Source organism: Staurois parvus, unplaced genomic scaffold (assembly GCF_062004578.1).
Source record: "Staurois parvus isolate SC_StPar_1 unplaced genomic scaffold, SC_StPar_1.0 ptg000200l, whole genome shotgun sequence".
NCBI classification, from domain to species: domain Eukaryota; kingdom Metazoa; phylum Chordata; class Amphibia; order Anura; family Ranidae; genus Staurois; species Staurois parvus.
In genome coordinates, this window is record NW_028317996.1 from 1,233,624 (window position 1) to 1,257,675 (window position 24,052).

Genomic DNA, 24,052 nt, shown 5'->3' on the forward strand with positions numbered 1-24,052 from the left:
CAGCTCAAAAATGGCCTTCTATAGATGCAACAACAGAAATATTTGGCGCACTAAGAAGAAAAACACCAGATGTATAATGTGATGGCTAGTAGATTAACCACACAAGTAATGTCCTTAAAGTCCAAAGGTGGTTAAGGGATAATCCAACAGTAGCAGTCTTGACTCTGTAGCAGCCGATAAAAGAGCTGATCACCATCATTACTAGTATAAAAGAATAAATAATAATTACAGTATACTGTATATAACACAGTTTGTAGAAGCTATACCTTTCACACAAACCAATCAATATACGCCTATTGGGATTTTTTTACCAAACAAATGTAGTAGAATACATATTGGCCTAAATTCATAAGGAAATTAATTTTCTTTTATTGGATTTGTTTTATAGCAGAAATCAAAATAAATAAATAAATATTATATATATATATATATATATATATATATATATATTTAATTTTGGTCTTTTTTAATTTATAGCGCAAAAAATAAAAGACCCAGGGGTGATAAAACACCACTAAAAGAAATTGTGTGAAACAAATTATTTAGATTTAATTTGTGTACAGCGGTGCATGACTGTGCAGCTGTTAAAGTAGCTTAGTGCCAAAAAGCAAAAAAGGGCCTGGCCATGAAGGAGGGTAAATCTTCCAGAGGTCAAGTGGTTAAATAGTTCATTTGAACCAAACTTGACCAAATTAACTATTACCTTCACAAACACCTGTGCCTGCTGTGAGCTCTGCATAAACGATATGTAGCTCCGGCTACATACAGCATACAGCGGTATGCTCAGGCAACGGAACAGGGACTTCCCATTCCATTCTTGGAATAAAATTTAGTCAAACTTAGTAATATATCAACACTGTTAAAATACCCATACAGCTATTGTCATACATTAGAGTATGCATAAAATAGCAGCATTTTACCCTCCCCCCCGGTCCTTTTCTAAATGTTTTCTTCACCATATGACAGGAACGTTCCATCTTACAGAATTACAGAAGGACTGGGTATTCTATTTTCTTTTAACTATTTTAATTCTATCTTTTAATAGCGAACTCTGTTTTATCTATATCATTTGCTACACTGCTCAAACTCTGCAGTGTGATTGTGAATTTTAAACTAAATGAAAGCAGGCAATGAGCTACTGATAACAAGATTGATTAAGACCAGTGAAAAAGCCCTGACTCCTTTTGACTTGCTTGCTGAATCATACCAGCATCTACAATTAGTGAAGAATAAAATGAGGTGTTCTATATGCTTTTCTCACAACTTTAATATATTGAGATTAAGGAAGATTACCTGCTGCCAACTGCTGCAGCTTTATCTCCCTTTCTAATGTTATGCTCTGTGGATTCTTATTAAGTTGTTATAAGAGCCAAGGCTATCTGCATTTTTTGTTAATTAGTTTTCAAACCACTTTGGAAATGCAACTGCAGTAGTTTACCATTCTACTATTTTATGTGTACAGTCTCAACATATAATTTATTTTTTTACATTGTTAGATTATATTATTCTAGATTTACTGATCTAAACACAAAATGCATTGAACATATTAAATATTACAGTACTCTGTGCATTTGTAACAAATAAATAAAACACATATTCTGGATTGTGGAGAGCACAGCGTTAGTGAAGACACCCCTTTGGCACTGTGGCAATATTAGAGGTCTTTTTGTAAGCTGATTACCTCTTTATTGTATAGTTTTTAGAATCTTTGTTGAAACTTACAGCCACTTGGCTAGCTCCTGAAGAAATAGAGCTCTCTTCATTAAAATGAGCCTTAGCAGACCTAAAAAAAAATAACAACACTGTTGAGGAACACATTATGGTGCATGATTTGCTTCTTGCAACTTGGCTGGCTGCTAAAGAATTAGAACTTTACCCCTTAAAATAAGTCTAAGCAGGCCTAAATAATTTCAAAAGTAACAAACAGTGTTGAAGTGCTAGAAAGTAACTGTGATCATTTTCAGATATCCAGACATATGCACATGCCTTGGATCCCAGATCCTGACTGTTCATGGGGCATTAACTTCTCATTAGGCATTAACTTCTGCTCAACATTAGAATCATAACTGTCTAAAAAACAGTTGTCAGTAGAAGTTTTGGTATTTGAGAGTCTGATTTTTAGATGCTTATCACCAACTACTATGGTTTTCTGGGATCTAATTTTTAACTGAAGTAACTCTTTCTTAAACAGAAGTGACTCTTTGGCTGTAATTAGCCTAAGCTAAATTGATACAGTAGTTTGGTATTCATTCAGCCTTCCCTAAGCTTAGTGGTTGCAACACTTACCCATTCCAAACTCAAGAGTCAGATCTTTCTCTGTATGTAATAGGTGGCTTCCAGTCAATCACAGAAGGAACACTGTCTTAACAGGTTAAAATGCAGGTTGCCCTGTGTTCAGCAGCTGGCATTTCCAATGGCTAACCATAGAGCTGATCAGAGACCGGAATGGCTCCAATCATCTCTATAGTCTAAGAAACCGAAAGCTATGAGCATTTCATCAGTTCGGTTTCCCCAGATATAAACAGCACCATTTTAAATTGGAAAAGCATCTAATCACACTGATCTTGGTGCGATCAGATGCTTTAAGGGCAGAGGAGAGATCTAGAGTCTAATAGATACCAGATTTTTCAGAAAAGAGTACCTGTCACTGCCATCACAAGGGATATTTACATTTCCTGTGATTAACAACAAAAGTTAATAAGTAAAAAAAAAATGAAGGGACAGTGTAAAATTAAAAAAATCTAAATAAATATTTTAAAAAATTAAAGCACCCCCACCCCTCCGTGCTCACGTGCAATGGTGAATGAAAGCATCGGTCCCCTGTTGGTATGTAAACAGCGAATGCACCATGCATGTGAGGTATCACCACAAACAACAGATCAAGGACAGTAATTCTATGTAAATCTAAATCGGTAACCTGTAAAGGCTTTTAAAGCATTACCTTTGGATATTACAAATTTACATAGTTTGTCGCCATTGCAGGGTGTGTGTGAAATTTTAAAACATGTCATGTTTGGTATCTATGTACTCAGTGTAACATCATCTTTTATACCATACCAAACAATTGGGCAATGTATTGTGTTTATGTGCATTAAAATTCAAAAAACTGTATTTTTTCCCAAAAATTTGCATTTGAAAAATCGATGTGCAAATACTGTGTGACATAAAAAACTGAAACACCCACCGTTTTATTCTCTAGGGCCTCTGATTTAAAACAAATTTTCAATGTAATTTATGGCAAAAAATACAGATTTTTTTCATGTGAACAAAAAGTGTCAGAAAAGTGATGTGTGGCATAAGTTTATACTGTTGGGCATAAAATGCCAGGATAGCACAACCCCACCCCCAAATGACCCCTTTTTGGAAAGTAGACACCCCACATTATTTGCTGAGAGGCATGTTGAACCCATAGAAGATTTTATTTTTACCACAAGCAAAAGGAGTGTGTGAATATGTGGGGCTTTAAATGTGCCTTTTGTAGCCATCCAATACACAAATGAATGTAATTTTTAAATCTATTTTATTTAAATTTATTAAAAATGTTTTATCCAAAATACATTAAAACACAACCACCATTGTATTTCCTTGTGTAACCTTGTTAATTAGTCTACGCATTTTGCGGCTTCCACCACTTCCTCAGGACCAACAAGGCACGTGAGTGGTTTAAAGGACAATGTCAGGGATGCGGGTGTGACCAGAGGTGTGTGGACTGACACAGGGAAACGCAGGCTTCAGTAATGGTATAAATAAGACAATTTATTAAGACTAACAATACAAACATAAACGCAGTGCACCAAACCCCAAGCTAACACAAATACATACAACAAGGTGAAACAAACCCAAACCTAAACTGATATAAATACACAGGTACATACACATAGAGAGCACAACGTAGTCAGGCAGGCCGGGTCGATAACTATTGGGCAGGTAGGTACAGGAGGAGCAGGTGGAGAGTAGTCAGGTCACGAGCCGGGTACAGCAACTAACGGACAGGTAGGTACAGGGGGTCATGCAGAGAATGGTCAGGGTCACAAGCCAGGGTCAAACAGGAGAAGTCAGCAGAGGTCAGAATCAGGCAGGGTCGGCAACAAGTCAGGCAGAAACAGGAACAGGAACGCAGGTTACAAGATACAGGGGCCCATGGAAAAACACACACCAAGGCCCAGACTGCAGGTCTGGCCATCCCTTAAATACACCACCTGCAATCAGCCCCAGGTGATGGCTAATTGCCGAAGTGAACCTCTGGTTGTTGAGAGCACCCGCTGGCCAGCCCTGGTACTGCAGCCCACAAGGCAGGTGAGTCCCACCACTATTGGCAAGTCCATTCCTGACAGACTGTGAAATCAAATTCTGAAACAAGGAGAAAATAAAACATAACTATTAAATACAAAGTGTATATTCATGTAGCACATACATCATCAAAAATACCCTATACAGTATGTGAGAAATAAAGCATATCATTAATGGATAAACCATATAATTAATAATAATTTCTGACCCCCAATAAGTAAACTGAGGGAAAAAAGGCCAAAGAGATTATATATCTTTGCAGCTGTGTTCTGTAAATGTGCTTTTCAGCCCATGGTAGAGATTCCTAGAGGTAAACAATTCCAAGAACAATAGTAGACTTCCTAATGCCTACAAACATCAAATATCATGATATCGTGTAGCTAAAAGAGTATATGAACTCAGCTGTAGCATATTGGTGGGCTAATCCTAATATCAATAAAAAATATGATTGATTAAATCCAATAGGTAATGGATTCAAAATGGTTGGACGCAGCCTAGGTCTAAGAAAAACAAGAGAATGTGGACGCTCCGAAACAACCATTTCTCCTGAAGAGTTGTCAGAATACCTGTGTCACATCATACTTTGGCACAGGTACACTGCTCAAAAAAAAAAATAAAGGAACACTTTTTAATCAGAGTATAGCACCAAGTCAGTTAAACTCCTGGGATATTGATCTGGTCAGTTAAGTAACAGAGGGGGATGTTAATCAGTTTTAGCTGCTTTGATGTTAATGAAATTAACAACAGGTGCACTAAATGGGAAACAATGAAACTACCCCCAAAACAGGAATGGTTTTACAGGTGGAGGCCACTGACATTTTTTCACTACTTATCTTTTCTGACTATTTTTCACTATTTTTGTATTTGGCTACTGGTAGCACGAGGCAATACCTGGACGCTACAGAGGTTGCACAGGCAGTCCAACTCCTCCAGGATGGCACATCAATACTGTACGTGCCATTGCCAGAAGGTTTGGCACCCTGACAGTCATTAGGTATTGAGATGAAATCTTTGGACCCATTTTCAGACCCTACACTGGTGCAGTGGGTCCTGGGTTCCTCCTGGTGCATGACAATGCCTCATGTGGCAAGAGTATGCAGGCAGTTCCTGGTGGATGAAGGATTTGATCCCATTGAATGGCCTCAACGCTCACCTGACCTAAATCCAATAAAACATCTCTGGTATATAATATTTCGGTCCATCCGCCAGTTGCACCTCAGACTTTCCAAGATCTCAGTGATGCCCTGGTCAAGATCTGGGAGGAAATACCCCAGGACACCTTCCGTCATCTCATTAGGAGCATGCCCCGATGTTGTCAGGCATGCATACAAGCACGTGGGGGGCCATACAAAATACTGAGTACTATTTTGAGCTGCTGAAATTAAATTTCAGCAGAATGGACTAGCCTGCTGCATTATTTTTTCCCTTTGATTTTTGGGGTGTCTTTGACTTCAGTCCTCTGTGGGTTGATAATTATCATTTCCATCAAATGATGGGGCATCCTTACATTCTTAACATATTACCCAGTCCATATCAGTATAGATATCCAGCACAATATTTTTCCCCATTGAGATTTTATGTGTTTTCAAAATGTTCCTTTATTTTTTTGAGCAGTGTACATCAGTGATATACTGATCTTTTGGACAGTTTCTAGTGATTCTCTGATTGAGTTTGCTGATTAACTTAACCAAAATGAATTTAACTTGACATTCACTCTATCATGGCACAAAGACACTTTGCCTTTCCTTGATTTATACATCAAAATGGATCATTCACAGTGCATTCAAACAGGCGTATTTAGAAAATCAACAGCTGGCAACTCTCTGCTACATTCTGCGAGTACCCATCCACAACACTTGATTAAAAGCATCCCAAAGAAACAGTATATGTGAATACGCTGAAACTGTACCAATGCTACTGACTTTGAAAGACAAGTGTATAATTTACAAAAGAGATTTCTTCAATGGGGATACAGTAGGAAATCCCTCAAGAAAGCTTATCAATATGCAAAAAGTAACCCTAGAGAGCTTTACTATTTCAGATATACCCATCTGAGGAGAGTCCATCAAATATTCACCCTATTATTACATTTAATTACCAATCTAAACAAATTAAATAATCTCTGGACAAACATTGGCACATTTTAACTAATGACCATGTAAGTATAACTCTTCCATCATATACAGTATGTATATTCAACTCTATTTATCCAATCCTTTATTTTTGGCGGATCTTGAGTTTGCCAAAATTTAGGGATAAGTCCTTTAGCTGCATTTATTAAATGATATATTACTCTATTCTTATATTGTTTCACTAAGGTATCCATTATATTTAACAAACAGACCCACAGGTCCTTCTTTGATATAATACCCAGAGTCTCTTGTATATATTTGGTTATTTCTTGCCAAAACCTCTGTATTTTAGGGCACTCCCACCAAACGTGTGTCATTGTTCCCTTCATCCCGCACCCCCGCCAACATATAGGTGAAACTTCAGGTTGTTGTTTATGTGCAACACTAGGTGTGATATACCATCTAACTAAACATTTATAGTTCATTTCTACTGTATTCATGTTCATCACCCCATGTGTTCATTTATTTAATTTTTTTGTTCCTCATTCAATTTTGTTCCTAATTCCTTTTCTCACTTTTCTAAGTACAATTGATGATCAGATCCAGCTATTGCAGTAATCCTAGACATAACCTGTTTTTGAGTTGTATTTGAACTAAACATTCATTCAAATGGATACATATCCTCCATTGTCCTTAGTGGCTGTGGGAGCGCTGCAACAAATTGTCGTAATTGATAAAAAAGCCACTCATCTAATATGAAAAAAAATATTTTTTATTCTTTAAATCTTGAAAAGAACATCCTTTCCCTTTGTCTATAATATCTTTTAAATGTGCATTTCTATCTTGTATCCATTTCCCCAAAATATTGTCTTTATCTGGTGGGAAATACTCTGTTCCAACCAATGGTATCAACAGTGAATTGTATTCCCATCCCATTTGTTTGTGCATTACATCCCATACCCTTAAAACGTTCCATATTTTCGTCCATTAAATGAAACTTTTATGGAAGCCAAATAATCCTATCTAAATGTGCCTTACTGTTGGATTTTTAGACACATATAATACTTCTTCTAGTGTCTTGAGGCGATTATGAATGAAAGATCCATTGAAATAAAAAATTAAGTGTGATTTTATTCTATCACACAATGGTGTCCAATAAACAATGTAAAGCGTATTATGAACAGTTCCATGTAGATAAAACTATTGTAAAAATGACAAGCAAACGTTTAAAACAAAGTCACCATTATCTGTCATGGCTGTTCTGTCCTTGCCATGTGCGATACTCCATGCTGTCCTTCTCAATGACTTTGTGAAGAAGGAGAAGCCGGATGTGACTTTATTGTAGCCGGAAGTGATCTCAGTATGCACCTGTTGCAGCTTCTCAGACGTGTGTATGCAAGAGTCATGTAGCTTGTAAGTGTGTGTGTGAGTGAGTGTCTCCTATGTCCGTAGTCTCATGGACTTTTAAGAGGCAAATGTACGTCATAGTTAGTGATCTTAATACCTTCTATGGAAATTATTACTGCTTAGCAAAGCCATTTCATATAAGGAAAAGATGCTATACATATGATGTTTGATGGACAGGAACATATGTATGCTGATATACCAATGATGTAACCCTCAGCTATATATAAAGAACAGTATAGCTTAAGAACATATCAATGTATAATCACTAAACTATATATGTATCAATGTTAGAGACGTATACTAAATACACACAGATACTATTAAAATACATACTGTAATAGTAAGTCACTTCTAATAACCTTGACATAACTAACAAATACTTTTAACCAACTATATCTAAATATAGTCTTCAACTATCAGTTGGTATATACTATCTCAGCTTAACTTGTATATCTTTTTCAGTCTCAGTTTAATTGAAGAATACTAATACTACCATTTGTCAATAGACCACTTACACATATGAATATTAATTATGACTAATCATAAAAACCAAATATTTTGCAAGCTTGCCATCAATATAAGTGCCGAATCATAATTTAGATTTAACACTTACTAAGTGTACTACATTTTCTTACCCAGATTCTCCCCCGTGAGTTACATATCCAATCTGCTATTCGTGATAGTAGCACCAAATGATAATATTTCCTGAAATCGGCAAGTTTAGGCCCCCTTTCTCTTTATCATTACACAGCACTTCATATTTAACTCGTTTTTTTATTTACCCATATATACCTAAGTATAATTTTTTTCTTTTAGTGTCGCAAAGAAGGACCCTGGTAAATATATTGGTAACATGTGAAACTTATATAAGATTTTTGGTACAATCACCATCTGTACCATTTTTATCCTACCTATCCAGGAAGGCCATCCTGATGAAATTTTTTTCAATTCTTCCTTTATCTCATTAATAAATCAAATATAATTTACCTGGTATAGCTTCTTTATAGAGGGGTTTAACTTTATTTCTAGATAGCTTAGATCTGTTTTCTTCTATGTAAAGGAGAATTATTTTTGTAGAGTCTGTTTCTCTGTCTGTGAAATATTAGTATTTAATATCTCAGTTTTTAAGGGGTTAATTTTTAAGTTTGATAGTTCTCAATAATCTTTTAACAAAAGATTTGTCATTAAATTAGGTAGCGTTAATGTAAGGTTTAAATATAGAACAACAAATCGTCTGCGTATACCGCGACCTTATGTTCCACATTACTTATCCTAATTCCTGTTACATCTACACTCTTTTGTTCCACAAAGAGTGGAATAACGGTTCCAGAGATATTACAAACAGTTGGGGAGAGAGTTGGCATCCCTGTCTTGTTCCGTTGTACATTGTAAAAACTGTGATAGAGACCTGTTGACCTTCATCTCTGCTGATGGGCTACTATATAGCTTTTTATTAACATTTTGGGCCCAATACCTAATGTCTTTAACGTATCTATCATAAATCCCCAGTCCACGCTATCAAAAACTTTTTTCGGCATCAATCAACAGAATTATTGTCGGCATCTTTTCTCTCCTTACTTTTTGCAGAAGGAGTAATGAACTTAGTCCATTGTCCTGACCTTCTCTACCTGGAATAAATCCCACTAGATCTAAATGTATCCAGTCAAGCATCAACTCAATCGTCCTAGTTGATAGTACTTTAGCATATCATTTTGTGTCAATATTTAATAATGATATAGATCTGTAACTGGTGCATTGTGTCCAATCCTTCCCTTCCTTAGGTATAATTGTTATATATGCCTGCAGCGACTCTTCCATCATTTCCAACCCCTCTCCTAAAGCATTCATTTATGTACACAATTTGGGGAAAAGTTGTTATTTAAAATTCCTATAATAACCCACAGTATATCCATCTGGTCCAGGATTCCTTCCTACTGCCATACTCTTCAATGCGATAATAATTTCCTCCTCTGATATTGATTTTGCTAAAGCTAGTAATTTTGCTTCTTCCAGTCTTGGTAGGGCAGCATCCTTTAAATAGGTCTGCCTTTTAGTCTTTCTTTCTCCCTCTGATTCTTAGCTTTTACTCCATATAGACTACTATTAAAAAATGTTAAATGTGTTGGCAATATCAGTGGTTGAATATACAATTTCTCCAATTTCATCTTTAATTTTTTCTATAAAGTTCTTCAATTCCTTTTCCTGTGCTTTTGTCATATGGTATTTTCCTGGCCTGTTTCCCCACTGATATCTTTCCTTTGCTACCATATGAAAAATCCTCCTAGTTTCTTGCTCCATAAGATCTTTTAACTCTTCTCTTTTTAAAATTATCTTCTGTTAGCGATCAGAGCACACCCTGACATATCAGGAGTAACTGTGAGGGGGAAGGAATATAAACTTTCACTTTTTGCAGATGACTTTCTATTGACTATAACTAAGCCTCACTTGCCATTACCTGCATTGCATAAACTGTTACAAACCTTTAGTGATTTATCTGGCTATAAAATAAACACTTCAAAGACGGAAGCTATGTCTCATAATATCCCATCCCAAGATCTCTCACTGCTTCAACAAAATTACTCATACCACTGGTGCATGTGCTCTATCAAATACGTTGGTACTCATATAACCCCAATTTATGCTCAGTTGTTTGAAGCTAACTACCCCCCACTGTTTTAGAAAATCTATGCTCTCCTAAATCAGTGGGATGCGTATAAGATATCTTTCCTGGGTAGAGTAAGTGTGTTAAAGATGTCAATTTTGCCAAAGCTACTCTACCTTTTTGAGACTCAACTATTTGCGATCCCTCAAGCTCAACTGCAAACTCTACAACGAGCATTTCTGATAGTTATTTGGTATGCCAGAAAGCCCAAAATAGCGAGAACGGTTCTTTTGTCATCTAAAAATCACAGAGGCTTAAGGGTACCAGATATTACCAATTACTATTTAGCCACTCATCTGAGACAAACGCTATCATGGTTCACCCAAAAACCTCAGAATAGATGGGCGGAGATTGAATTAGGCTATGTTTATCCGATCCATACATGTTCATTGCTACGCCATTTTCATTATACATAACCTCTGTTTCCTCCCTCCCCTTTGCTCGAATCTATGAAATGTACACTTAAAATTTGGTCAACTTGTGTGAATTCTCAGCAGTTATTATCCCTATGCTCTCCATTGTTAAATGTTTTATATAATCCGGAGCTCCCGGATAGTCTGTCCTACCCACAGATGAGCCCTTGGGCAATTAATGGGATATTTCAACTTCGTCATCTGATCAATCTGGTTTTGCGTTGGATTCCGTCATTTGAGGAAATTAGGGCGTGGAAATTCACAATGCCTGTATCAGCCAGATACACCTATTTACAGTTCTCTCATTTCTTTCTTTCCTTGAATTCCTCTTTAACGCTAGACCGCCCCACAGATTTTGAGAGGATAGCTATTAAAGGTCCCTCCCAACAACATCTGATCATCTCTTTATATAAATTACTTCTCAATAAAGGTTCTCTTATTGACAATCCTCACCATTATATGAAGAGATGGAAGGATGAACCCCAACACTCAATCTCTTTGAAATGTTGGCAGGTGATTTGGGAATCTTTTGCTAAGACCTCTCGTTGTGTTGTGTATAAAGAAAATGTATCTAAACTATTGATGCATTGGTACAAGACCCCTGTAGGTTCTTCATGCAATCAACCCGAATATGTCTGACAAGTGCTGGAGGTGAATGGGAGGAGTAGGCACCTTAGCACACATCTTTTGGTTTTGTTCACTGATTGTGGGTTATTGGGCTATGGTGAGAATGGTCTTGGAGCAAGTACTCAAGGTTACCTTACCCCTAGACCCGCTACACTATCTTTTGGGGCTACCCTTTAGGGGTATCTCTAAGCAACCTAAGAAGTTGGGAATACATATCCTGATGGCTGCTAGACGGGTAATACCACGACTCTGGAAGTCAGTTGATGTTCCCATGCTAAATCATCCCTTAGGAGCAATCTCTGAAATCAGGGAAATGGAATATTTTACAGTTCTAGTGGGTGAACACTCAGGTCACTTTCGCTCTATTTGGGAGCTATGGCATAATTCTCCCTTTGGTAGACTTCCTTGCTCTCCCCCTTCTTTCCCCCCCCTTATATAGTCCAGACGCTTCTTTAGGTACCATGCCTTTAACACATAATGTAACCCAAAGATGTTCACGCTTATGTCGATTTATGCTTTTGTATTGTGTAGATTACCATGCTGTCTATTTATGTTCATATTTCTTCTGTTTTTGTTTTCTTTTATACTGATGGTGGTTTTCTTTTATTGCAACGTTTATACCAAAAGTGTTGTTGTTGTAACTATGTTCTGAAAAAATGGGCTTTGGCCCTTAATAAAAGTGTACAATACAAAACAATTATCATCTGTTGTGTATCCATATCTATTTTCTTTTTATGTAACTGTTCTAAATCATTTAATTCCTCCATTATTAACCTTTTTTCCTCCCCCGATCTTTCTTTTTTTCCGCCCCTATCGAGATCAGGATACTACTAATATGCCTTATGTGGCAACAGATATCTCATCAGTCTCATTGAACATAAAGTATTGCTCAATTTCCTTCTTTAATCTGTTTTCTACTTCTGAATCTTATGTTTAAGTCAGGTGAAGAAACATGTCAAGGGAAGTGACGTCAGACGAACAGAGGAACTGGAAGTGATCCAGCGGCCATTTTAGAATCTGGCAAAACCTCATAGAAGTTCACGTGGAGGAACCAGGGAACTCTGAGAGGTTTGGATATTCTGATAAAGGCTATTTTAAAGAGGAATCATGATGTAAGCATATTCAAGTATTTTAAATTGTATATGCAGGTTTACACTATGATTTATTCTATATATGGTGGGCATCAGTGGATTGGTGGAGATTGATGGTTATACTTGAAAGCTGCTATATCTGGATGACATCTTGATCTGATTCATTTTGGTAAGGGTATTCACTCCTTATACCATAGGTTTCACATGCTGTTTTTGGATGCATATTTTTCACTGGATTGATTCACTGGCACAGTTTTGACACTTTCACTTTTCTCACTATTTGTGATCATGCATGGTTGTTTGCGTTTATCACATTTGTTTTATTTATATTTTACTTAAGATAATGTGATTTTTCTTTTCATGTTGAGGATTCTTTGTGAGCCATTGAAAGGCTGAATATGAAGATTGATGATTGAAGTTGGCACAGAGTGACTTTTTATAATATTATATTTATTTAATTTTATTTCTTATCTATTTTTGGACTTTTTTTTTTTAATATATTTGTGTGATATATACTTTTGGGAATATTGGTATTAGCATATTCATATTCACAGTTTTTTACACTTTTTGGGGTAAAGTTTATCCTTATGCTATTCATAGCCTTATTGTATTGAATTATTTAAGGGATACTGTAAAATTCACATATATAGAGGGGGCGCATGCGCGGCCGGCTCGGTGATGGACGTGCAGTAGTGACAGCTCCGTCCACCCGCCAGCGATGAATCGGCACTCACCGACTCCGGGGGAAACGAACGGCACACACTGATAGCCGCAGTGTGCCCGCAGCCCACTAGACATGCCCCGCAGGAAACAGAGCCCGGGGCAACCAGGGAAGTTAACTAACTTCTTCCCGGCCGTCATGCCGGGAATCCAAGATGACGCCCGCATCACAGGAGTGCAGGGAGGCAGCAGCCCATCTGAGGAGGACTACAGAGCCCAGTGTGCGGATCCTAGGCTGCAGCAACAGCTTTACCCAGGGGACCCTGGTGAGTTGTCACCTCCCTTATCTCCCACGACCAGCAGCCCGGCCAATCCAGGCCATGACTGGACTGTGACGACAATACTATATTGCAGGCCCCAAAACTCCCACATCAGCTACCGCACATGGCTATGCCTACCATAGATGCATTCCCTGCGTCGGATCAACCACTCACAGAGATAAGCATGAAAAATATGCTTGCGTCTCTGCGGCAAACATTACACAACGACATATCTGCTCCACTTACTCAGCTCACCACCCTAGTGCAACGGCAGGAACGTAGAATTCGCCACATTGAAACCAACATGGGAGACATAGTCGCAGCACATAATGATTTGATTGATGCCCATGCAGATCATGTGTCCGACATCGAACAAATTCAACTAAAATTAGCCGACTTGGAAGATAGATCACGCCGTAATAATATAAAAATTAGAGGGATCCCTGAAAAAATTACCAATGAGGCACTGCTGCCATATTTACAACACTTCCTCAAGTTGCTGATACCAACACTCTCCGAAGTAGAGGTCGTGATCGATCGAGCACATCGACTTCCTAAGCCCTCATTTTTACAGGCCTCTATCCCTAGAGACGTGCTTATCCGCATTCATTTCTATCATATCAAAGAGAAAATTATGTTAGCGGCTAGAAACCCGCCATCGCTCCCACAGTCTCATGCGAATCTACGCTTATATGCTGACCTATCCAAAGCCACACTTTCAAACAGGAAAAGAATGATATCACTCACTAAAGCTTTGAGAAATCATGGCATTGCCTATCAATGGGGCTTCCCCACTAAGCTATTAGTACGGAACCAAGGTAGAACCTATACTATCCGGAATCTAGAGGCCGGCCTAGATCTCCTTAAAGCTTGGAGCATTTTGCCCGCTGACTCAAGGGAAAATACGTCTAGTTCCATCCAAAATATGGAGGCGACCTGAAGGGCGCGAAGGCACACACCGCACCTATACTCTACTATACCTTCCCCCGGAGGTAATATACAGATTCTACAACCTCTGGCGATCGGCCTACATTCAAGGTTGTCTGTTTTTCAAGTTTGCTACAGACATGACCCCCCTGGAGGTCAGAACTTGTTCATACCCCTCCTTTTTGACGTAGCAATCATAGCTACATTGTTTACTTGCGTTACATGCAAGTGTTTTTTTACTGTCGTTTCTCCCTTTCCCATCCTCCCTCTCACTTGGCACCACCGACTCAACAGTAGTATCATAAGATTTGACATACAGGACTATAGATGGAATACGCTACCTACAGTTCATATCGAGACTTACCTGTTCTTTAGTCTTTTTTCCACTATTCTCCCTGGAATGAAACCACACACGCTTAATTATAATCAAACAACAACCCAACTAGATATATACTCGGGAAATATTTTCAATGATTACTATCACTTCTCTTAATGCTAGAGGCCTCAACTCCCCCTTCAAAAGATCGATGCTTTCCAGAGAAATCCGGAAATCTAGAACTGACTTATTCTTCATACAAGAATCCTACTTCACTACGGAAAAAACCCCTAAACTATATCTTAACCTCAATCTTCTCTCAATTATTTATGGCGACTAATGCTAAGAAGAAAAACGGAGTAATTATTGCCGTTAATGACTCTCTAACGTTTAAACACACCTCTTCCATAGTCGACCCGCAAGGGCGATATATTATATTGATATGCCAAATTAACGACATTACCTATACCTTGGTGAATGTATACGGTCCAAACAGCAAACAACTAAAATTTTTTCGCAAACTCTTCAATCTCATCTCTAAGCACAAACAAGGTAGACTCATTATTGAGGGAGATCTTAATGTTCTCAATAACTCATATATGGATTCATCTTCCAACAAAAAAGCTGCCAACCTTGACCTCAACCGCGTTCTACATGATCATGACCTATACGACATCTGGAGATGCCAGCATGGCTCTGAAAGAGACTACACCTATTTTTCACCACCGCATCTTTCGTACTCAAGAATTGATATGTTCCTCACAGACAAATGGACACTGCAACATGTTTCATCTTCTAGTATTGGTACCATAACCTGGTCTGACCATGCCCCGATCAGCATATCCCTGGATGACAGCCAAAAGTCGGCAATCCCACCCATATGGAGACTTAATTCTGCACTCCTGAAACTGCCGGATAACCAGAAGTATATAATGGACGCTCATAATCTCTTTTTTGAAACTAATGCCACACCAGATATCTCTATCACTACACTCTGGCTGACATACAAAGCATACATGAGAGGTATCCTCATACAACTAAACTCCCGTATTAAAAAGCAGAGATCTCAGCAAACAGACCAACTATTGACCTCTATACATATAAACGAAGAAATTAATAAACAGAATCCGAACCCTTCCACATCCGTGGCCCTAAATAGAGATAGAAATAAATTACGTGCTATTTTACTACACACCTCCTAAGAACAAAAACACAATACTATGCACTTGGTAATAAAACAGGTTCTCTTCTCGCCAAAACCATTAAACAAAAAAGACTTAAAAACAAAATCTCCACAGTCCAACACCCACACTCGCGGACCCCATTATCAAACCCACAAGACATAGCTAATGCATTTGCATGCTATTACCAAACTGTATACAACATAAAAGATGATCCGGATACAGCACAACCAACGATTCCCTCCATTGAAAACTTCCTAAGCCACACGGCTCTTCCTCGACTCACCTCTTCCCAACTTGACTCCCTCTCTGTGCCGATTTCACCCGCAGAGATTGAGAAAACTATTAACAGTTTACCCGTGAACAAATCACCAGGTAATGATGGTTTCACTAACGAATATTACAAATCGTTTTAACCCAACCTTAAGTCACATCTCTCCGCCCTTTATAATCACGTTGTTTCAAAGGGGGAATTTCCCTCTGATATGCTACAATCAATAATTACCACTATCCCAAAACCAGGTAAAGACCCTCAACTAGTCCAAAACTACAGGCCGATCTCATTACTTAATACAGACTTAAAAATATACGCCAAGATAATAGCTCAACGACTGCTCCCATACCTTCCTACATTAATTCACCCTGATCAAGTGGGATTCATCCCTGGGAGACAGGCCCCGGATGCGACCCGACGAATTATATCACTACTGCACCACCTTGAATCTGATAACCAACCCTCACTCCTTCTTTCACTTGACGCGGAAAAAGCATTTGACCGAATCCATTGGAGATTTATGACACTTACACTCCAGAAATACGGAATAACAGACTGGATGCTGTCAGCGATTCTCTCCCTATACTCCAAACCTTCTGCTAGGGTACTTACGAACGGCACGCTCTCACAACCTTTCCCAATATCCAATGGTACTAGACAAGGATGCCCTCTTTTGCCCATAATTTTTGCGTTACTTATCGAACCGCTAGCGTCCAATCTCAGACATGATCCAAATTTCACAGGAATTAATTTTCTTAAGAGTGAACATAAAATTAGTCTCTTTGCGGATGACATTATCCTAATGATTACAAACCCTAACAAATCGCTTATGACAATTCGCACCCATATCCATGCCTACACAGCGGTATCGTACTACAAACTCAATGAATCCAAGTCTTCCATCCTAAACCTCTATACACCCCTTGCAACCCAGAAACTACTTACTCAACGGTTCCCTTTCAAATGGGAAAAACATAACATACCCTATTTGGGGATCAAACTGACTGCCAAAACAGGCCAACTCTATACAGCTAACTTCAAACCATTACTTGACACAATCCCACAAGAGCTCAGAAGCTTCCGCACAAATACCCTTTCAACACTAGGCAGAACAGCAACTATAAAAATGTGCATATTGCCCAAAATACTTCATATTTTTCGCACGCTTCTTATTCCAGCCCCCTCCACCTTTTTCTCCAAACTTCAAAAAATCCTAAACAATTTTTTATGGAATTCCAAACGCCCTAGATGTACTACAAACCTCTTAATACGTCCGCCTGCCAGAGGGGGAGCAGGTCTCCCGCATATAAAATCGTACTATCAAGCCGTTCTATTAGACCAGCTCTTCTTCTGGTGGCACCCGTCCCCGGATAAAACTTGGACAGTCATGGAGGCATCCATGCACACACCAAGTTCACTAACAGATGCCTTATTTGTGCCTCGTGTGGCCTGGAATAAACCTCTACATACACACCCATGCGTGCAAGCTTCCCTGACGGCTTGGCATGACTTCTTAACTTATACTTGCTCCAATAAGGATAATCTTCGAATTCTTACACCGCTTTCATCCTTACATTTTGTATCCCCGCATCTGAACCTGGCCTCATGGAAAGTGCTTGGAATATATCATATCCAAGACCTTTTTAGCACCCACAACCCAGATACATTTCTGACTCTCCAGAAGAAATTTAGTCTTCCTGATAAAGACCAATTCACCTATATGCGAATAATCCATTCACTTCACAAAACAAACATACCACTTAAAATAGAAATACCAGCTACTGCACATCACTTCCTGAATAGGACCATATATCCGAAGAAAGGAATATCTACTTTTTATACACTTCTGACCGTAGCGCAATTCACAACTTCTACTTCATCCTTGACTAATTGGGAAAAGACCTTAACACTCTCGACAAGCCCACATCCCTGGGAAACAACGTTCAAAATTACTTATAAAGCGTCGAAATGTAGTGCCCATTGGGAATCATACCTGAAAATCCTCCACCAATGGTATCTTACCCCCACTAAACTATCTCTCTATTACCCTCAACAGTCCCAGGCGTGCTGGAGACATTGTGGAGAAACTGGCTCCCTCTTCCATGTGCTTTGGTCATGCAAATCTCTCAAATCTTACTGGAATAAAGTCTTCCAATTGATCTCTTCAATCACAGACACACCTGTAGCTCCAGATCCTGCCCTGGCCCTCTTTCATATAACTATAGATAAATTCCCCTCAAACACACGCATCATTATCTTACACATCCTAGCGGCGGCAAAGATCAACATCACCAAACTCTGGCGATCCACATCATCTCCTTTGCTTTCACATCTGGTGAATGACCTCAACCTGCAGTGAGAGATGGAGCGAAGAACGGCCATTCGAAACTCTATGTACCACAAATTTACGTTACACTGGTCTCGATGGCTAAATCATCCCAACTGTTCAATTAACTGATTACTAATTTCAATTTTTTTTCATAGGATACTTACTTCTAAGATAAAGATAATGGTGCCTCATCCCCCTCCTCCCCCCTTTCCCTATTTCTTTCCAATCCCTGTTTAAATTTCTATTCCAATCTATATCCACCTTTAAGATCCTGTTACCCCAACATGGTTCACATATTAATGAGCATACCTCTCATGTACATATGACTACGATATTCCGTTCCCCGGCCGCATGGTGGGGACTTGCTACATCTTCATCCTCTTTACATGTTCTCAATTTACATATGTGTACCTTTCTACTCTAATGGTTATATATTTGTTCTGATGTTAAAAATCTTTTCAATAAAAATATTTGAAAATAAAAATTCACATATATTACTTCTGAATCTTGTAAAAGCATCTTGTTTAATCTCCACATAGTTGTTTTATACCACTTCCCTCCCACTAGTAATCTCATTGTGACAGGTGCATTGGTCAGATATAGACATTACTTCTATGTTGGATTTTTCCATAGACTCCAAGGCCCTGATTTACTATTGTGCCTGGGCGCATTTCCGTGGGCGAACGTCTAATTTTTATGAGCGACCGTCTACTTTTACCCCGCAATGAGATTTACTATTGAGCAGCGTCCATAAGTAGATGCCCAATCAAATTTACTAACGAGACGCACGCCCGGAATCAGACTCACAAAGCAGACTTGCTAAGAGGCATGTCTAACACCATGAAAAATCGCTGCAGAGACATGTTCACTTTCAAATTTGCTTTGCCAAATATCAGGACTTCACTTTAAACAATATCTGCCATTTCAAAAAAAATTAAGAATGTGTTAAAAATAGTTTTTTTTAAAGCAAATTAACACAGTAAAAAACTAGACGCCCGTGCAGTGTCTTTGGACGATATAAATGCGCATGTGCAGAACACATTTTAGACGTCCTCTGTGGGCGCTTGCTTTTTAGCCACTGCTCAATAGTAAATCTCAGTGTGGATTCCTCTGACAGCCGCCACTCGGTTGCGTCTACTGTGTTTAACAAACAGCACTAGGCATATCTTTATGTATTCTAATTTGATTTCCTTAGTTCTAGTGATTCTATTTTTGTTTCTTATCCTTTATAATTATTTCTGTAATGATTTTACTTATTTCGAAGGTCTAGATAATATTTATTTTGACAGCTGAATGTAAAAATAAAGGTCCGCAATAAAAAAAAAAACAAAAAACAGCGTGGGTTCCCCCCCCTCATCCATACTAAGCCCTTCAGGTCTGGTATGGATATTAAAGGGGAACTCCACGCCAAAATTAAAAAAAAAAAAAACAGCGTGGGGACCCCTTCAATATCCATACCAGACCCTTATCCGAGCATGCAGCCCGGCAGGTCAGGAAAGGGGGGGGGGATGAGTCCCCCCCCTCCTGAACCATACCAGGCCACATGCCCTCAACATGGGGGGGTGCTTTGGGGCAGGGGGGCTCCCCCCCAAAGCACCTTGTCCCCATGTTGATGGGAACAAGGGCCTCTTCCCCACAACCCTGGCCGGTGGTTGTGAGGTTCTGCGGGTGGGGGGCTTATCAGAATCTGGAAGCCCCCTTTAACAAGGGGGCCGCCAGATCCCGCCCCCCCCCCCACGTGAATGAGTCTGCGGTACATGGTCCCGCGACTCATTCACAAAAAAACAAAGTGTGGTGTAAAAAAACACAGTACAGGGTCTTCAATAAGTCCTTTATTAAAACAATGTCCCCCAAAGTAGATCCAACAGGCAGAAACAGGAACAGGAACACAGGATACAAGATACAGGGGCCCATGGAAAAACACCCACCAAGGCCCTGACTGTGAGTCTGGCCATTCCTTAAATACAACCCCTGCAATCAGCTTCAGGTGTTTGGCTGACTGCAGGGGAGAGTCTCTGATTGCTGAGAGCACCCGCTGGCCAGCCCTGGTACTGCAGCCCACAAGGCAGGTGAGTCCCACCAATATTGGCAAGTCCATTCCTGACAGTACCCCCCCCTCAAGGAGCGGCCTCAGGACGCTCCAAACAGTCCTAGCTGGGCAAAATGTTCCACCGCCCGGGTCCGGTAACTGGCGGGATATCAAAGACTGGCACATCGGGCGGGGCGCCGGACAGAGGCACATTGGGCTGGACGCCGGACAGAGGCACATCGGGCTGGATGCCGGACAGAGGCACATCGGGCTGGACGCCGGACAGAGACACATCGGGCTGGACACCGGATCACCGGGTGGAGCAGCGGGCACCGGGCCACCAGGCAGGGCGGCAGGCACTGGGCCACCAGGCAGGGCGGCAGGCACCGGGCCACCAGGCAGGGCGACAGGCACCGGGCCACCAGGCAGGGCGGCAGGCACCGGGCCACCAGGAAGGGGCGGCGGGCACCGGGCCACCAGGCGGAGCGGCGGGCACCGGGCCCCCAGGTGGAGTGGCAGGCACCGGGCCACCAGGCCAGGTGGCAGGCACCGGGCCCCCAGGCGGAGCGGCAGGCATCGGGCCCCCAGGCGGAGCGGTGGGCACTCAGTCATCTGGCAAGACCACGGGCACCGAGTCATCTGGCAAGACCGCGGGCACCAAGTCATCTGGCAAGACCGCGGGCCCCGAGTCATCAGGCACGACAGCGAGCTTTGAGTCAACCGGCACGACAGCGGGCTCCGAGTCAACTGGCACGACAGCGGGCACCGGGTCATCAGGTACCGGATCGTCTGGTTCGACAGCGGGCATCGGGTCACCAGGTACGACAGCAGGCACCGGGTCATCAGACATTGGATCGTCTTGCTCGACAGCGGGCACCAGGTCATCTGGCTCAACAGCGGGCATCGGGTCACCAGGTACGACAGCGGGCACTGGGTCATCAGGCATCGGGTCATCTGGCTCGACAGTGGGCATCGGGTCATCAGGCACGACAGCGGGCATCGGGTCACCAGGCATGACAGCGGGCACTGGGTCATCAGGCATTGGATCGTCTAGCTCGACAGTGGGCATCGGGTCACCAGGTATGACAGCGGGCACTGGGTCATCAGGCATTGGATCGTCTGGCTCGACAGCGGGCATCTAGTCATCAAACATGACAGCGGGCATTGGGTCACCAGGCATGACAGCGGGTACTGGGTCATCAGGCATTGGATCGTCTGGCTCCATAGCGGGCATCGGGTAACCAGGCATCAGGTCATCTGGCTCGACAGCAGGCACCGAGTCATCTGGCAAGGCAGTGGGCACCGAGTCACCAGGCACGACAGCGGGCTCTGAGTCAACTGGCATGACAGCAGGCACCGGGTCATCAGGTACCGGATCGTCTGGCTCGACAGCGGGCACCGGGTCATCTGGCTCGACAGCGGGCATCAGGTCACCAGGCATCAGGTCATCTGGCTCGACAGCGGGCACCGAGTCATCTGGCAAGGCAGTGGGCACCGAGCTACCAGGCACGACAGCGGGCTCTGAGTCAACTGGCACAACAGCGGGCATCGGGTCATCAGGCATCAGGTCATCTGGCTCGACAGTGGGCACTGAGTCATCTGGCAAGGCAGTGGGCACCGAGTCACCAGGCATAACAGCTGGCTCTGAGTCAACTGGCGCGACAGCGGGCATCGGGTCACCAGGTATGACAGTGGGCACTGGGTCATCAGGCATTGAATCGCCTGGCTCGACAGCGGGCATCAAGTCATCAGGCACGACAGCGGGCATCGGGTCACCAGGCATTGGATTGTCTGGCTCGACAGCGAGCACCGGGTCATCTGGCTCGACAGCGGGCATCGGGTCACCAGGTATGACAGCGGGCACCGGGTCATCAGGCATTGGAACGTCTTGCTCGACAACGGGCACCGGGATACCAGGCTGTGCCACAGAAGGCTGGTTCTCAGATGGCAGACTGACCGATTTGGATACTGGCAGGATGGTACTGGTTGGAAAGAATTTTTGCTTTTTTCTGGTTTTAGTTACTGGAGCACTGTAAGTAAACTCCGGTCTGTAAACAAATGGAGCAGCTAAAGACAGAGAAAAGCTGGAGGATGGAACAGAGGAGGGAGCAGTTGCTACAGAGGACTTCTTTACAGGGTTAAAGAAAGGATAGGTGCAGCGAGTGGGAGCAGGGGACTGGTATGTGGTAGCTAGCAGAGTATACTGGGCTGTCACTAGGGGTGCTGTCAGGGATGCAGGAAGGGTGCCTTGAGCAGAGGAATGATGTTGCAAGCTGACTGAGGCTGGGTGCAACAAATCTGTCCATGTCTGCACTACTGGTTGAACAAAACTCAGCTTACACATAGCCTGTCTGATCAAAGACTGCATTGTGTTTATGCAATCCATAAGCACATGTGATGGACAAGCTGCATAGTGCTTATGGAAGCAATCTGGATCATCCTCCAACAACCATACCAGTGATTCCACTTGATCCACACTAAATGGTGGAAAAAAGTAATTCCTGCTTTCAGGGGTATAGGACCGAGCCAACTCAGCACAAACCTGGAACAATGGCTGCACCTCAGAAAACTCTGTGCCCTGATCTACTAGGCAATGAGCGATCCTTATACACTCTAGTAGTTGATCCTTGGGATACTCCTTCAGAGTCTGATAAGCATAGTCTTTGTCATCAAACACTAGCAGAGATAAATACACCACCTCATCCTTCCCAGCAACATTAAGCCAAGATGGCTTCCCTGTGCAGCCACTTCTGGTCAGGATTGGCCTTGGTGTAATGTCAGGGCTCCAGGTATGACCAGAGGGGTGTGGACTGACACAGGGAAACGCAGGCTTCAGATATGGTATAAACAATATGATTTATTAAGACTAACAATACAAAACGCAGTGCAAAACTAAACCGAAACACAGTGCAAACAAACCAAACCAAACCACCTACAGATAACAATATATACAATGCAAGAGTCGTCAGGCAGGCCAGGTCAGTAGCAAACGGGCAAACGGAGTACCAGGAACAGGCGGGAGAGTGGTCGGGGTCACAAGCTGGGTTCAGTAACTCACGGGCAGCGCGGTGCAGAGGGTCAGGCAGAGAATGGTCAGGGTCACAAACCAGGGATCAAGCAGGAGAAGTCAGCAGAGGTCAGGATCAGGCAGGGTCGGCAACAAGTCAGGCAGAAACAGGAACAGATACAGGAACACAGGATACAAGATACAGGGGCCCATGGAAAAACACACACCAAGGCCCTGACTGTGAGTCTGGCCATTCCTTAAATACAACCCCTGCAATCAGCTTCAGGTGTTTGGCTAACTGCAGGGGTGAGTCTCTGATTGCTGAGAGCACCCACTGGCCAGCCCTGGTACTGCAGCCCACAAGGCAGGTGAGTCCCACCATTATTGGCAAGTCCATTCCTGACAGTAGGAAAGAAATGGCCGATACGGGGCAGGTATAATGTCCTG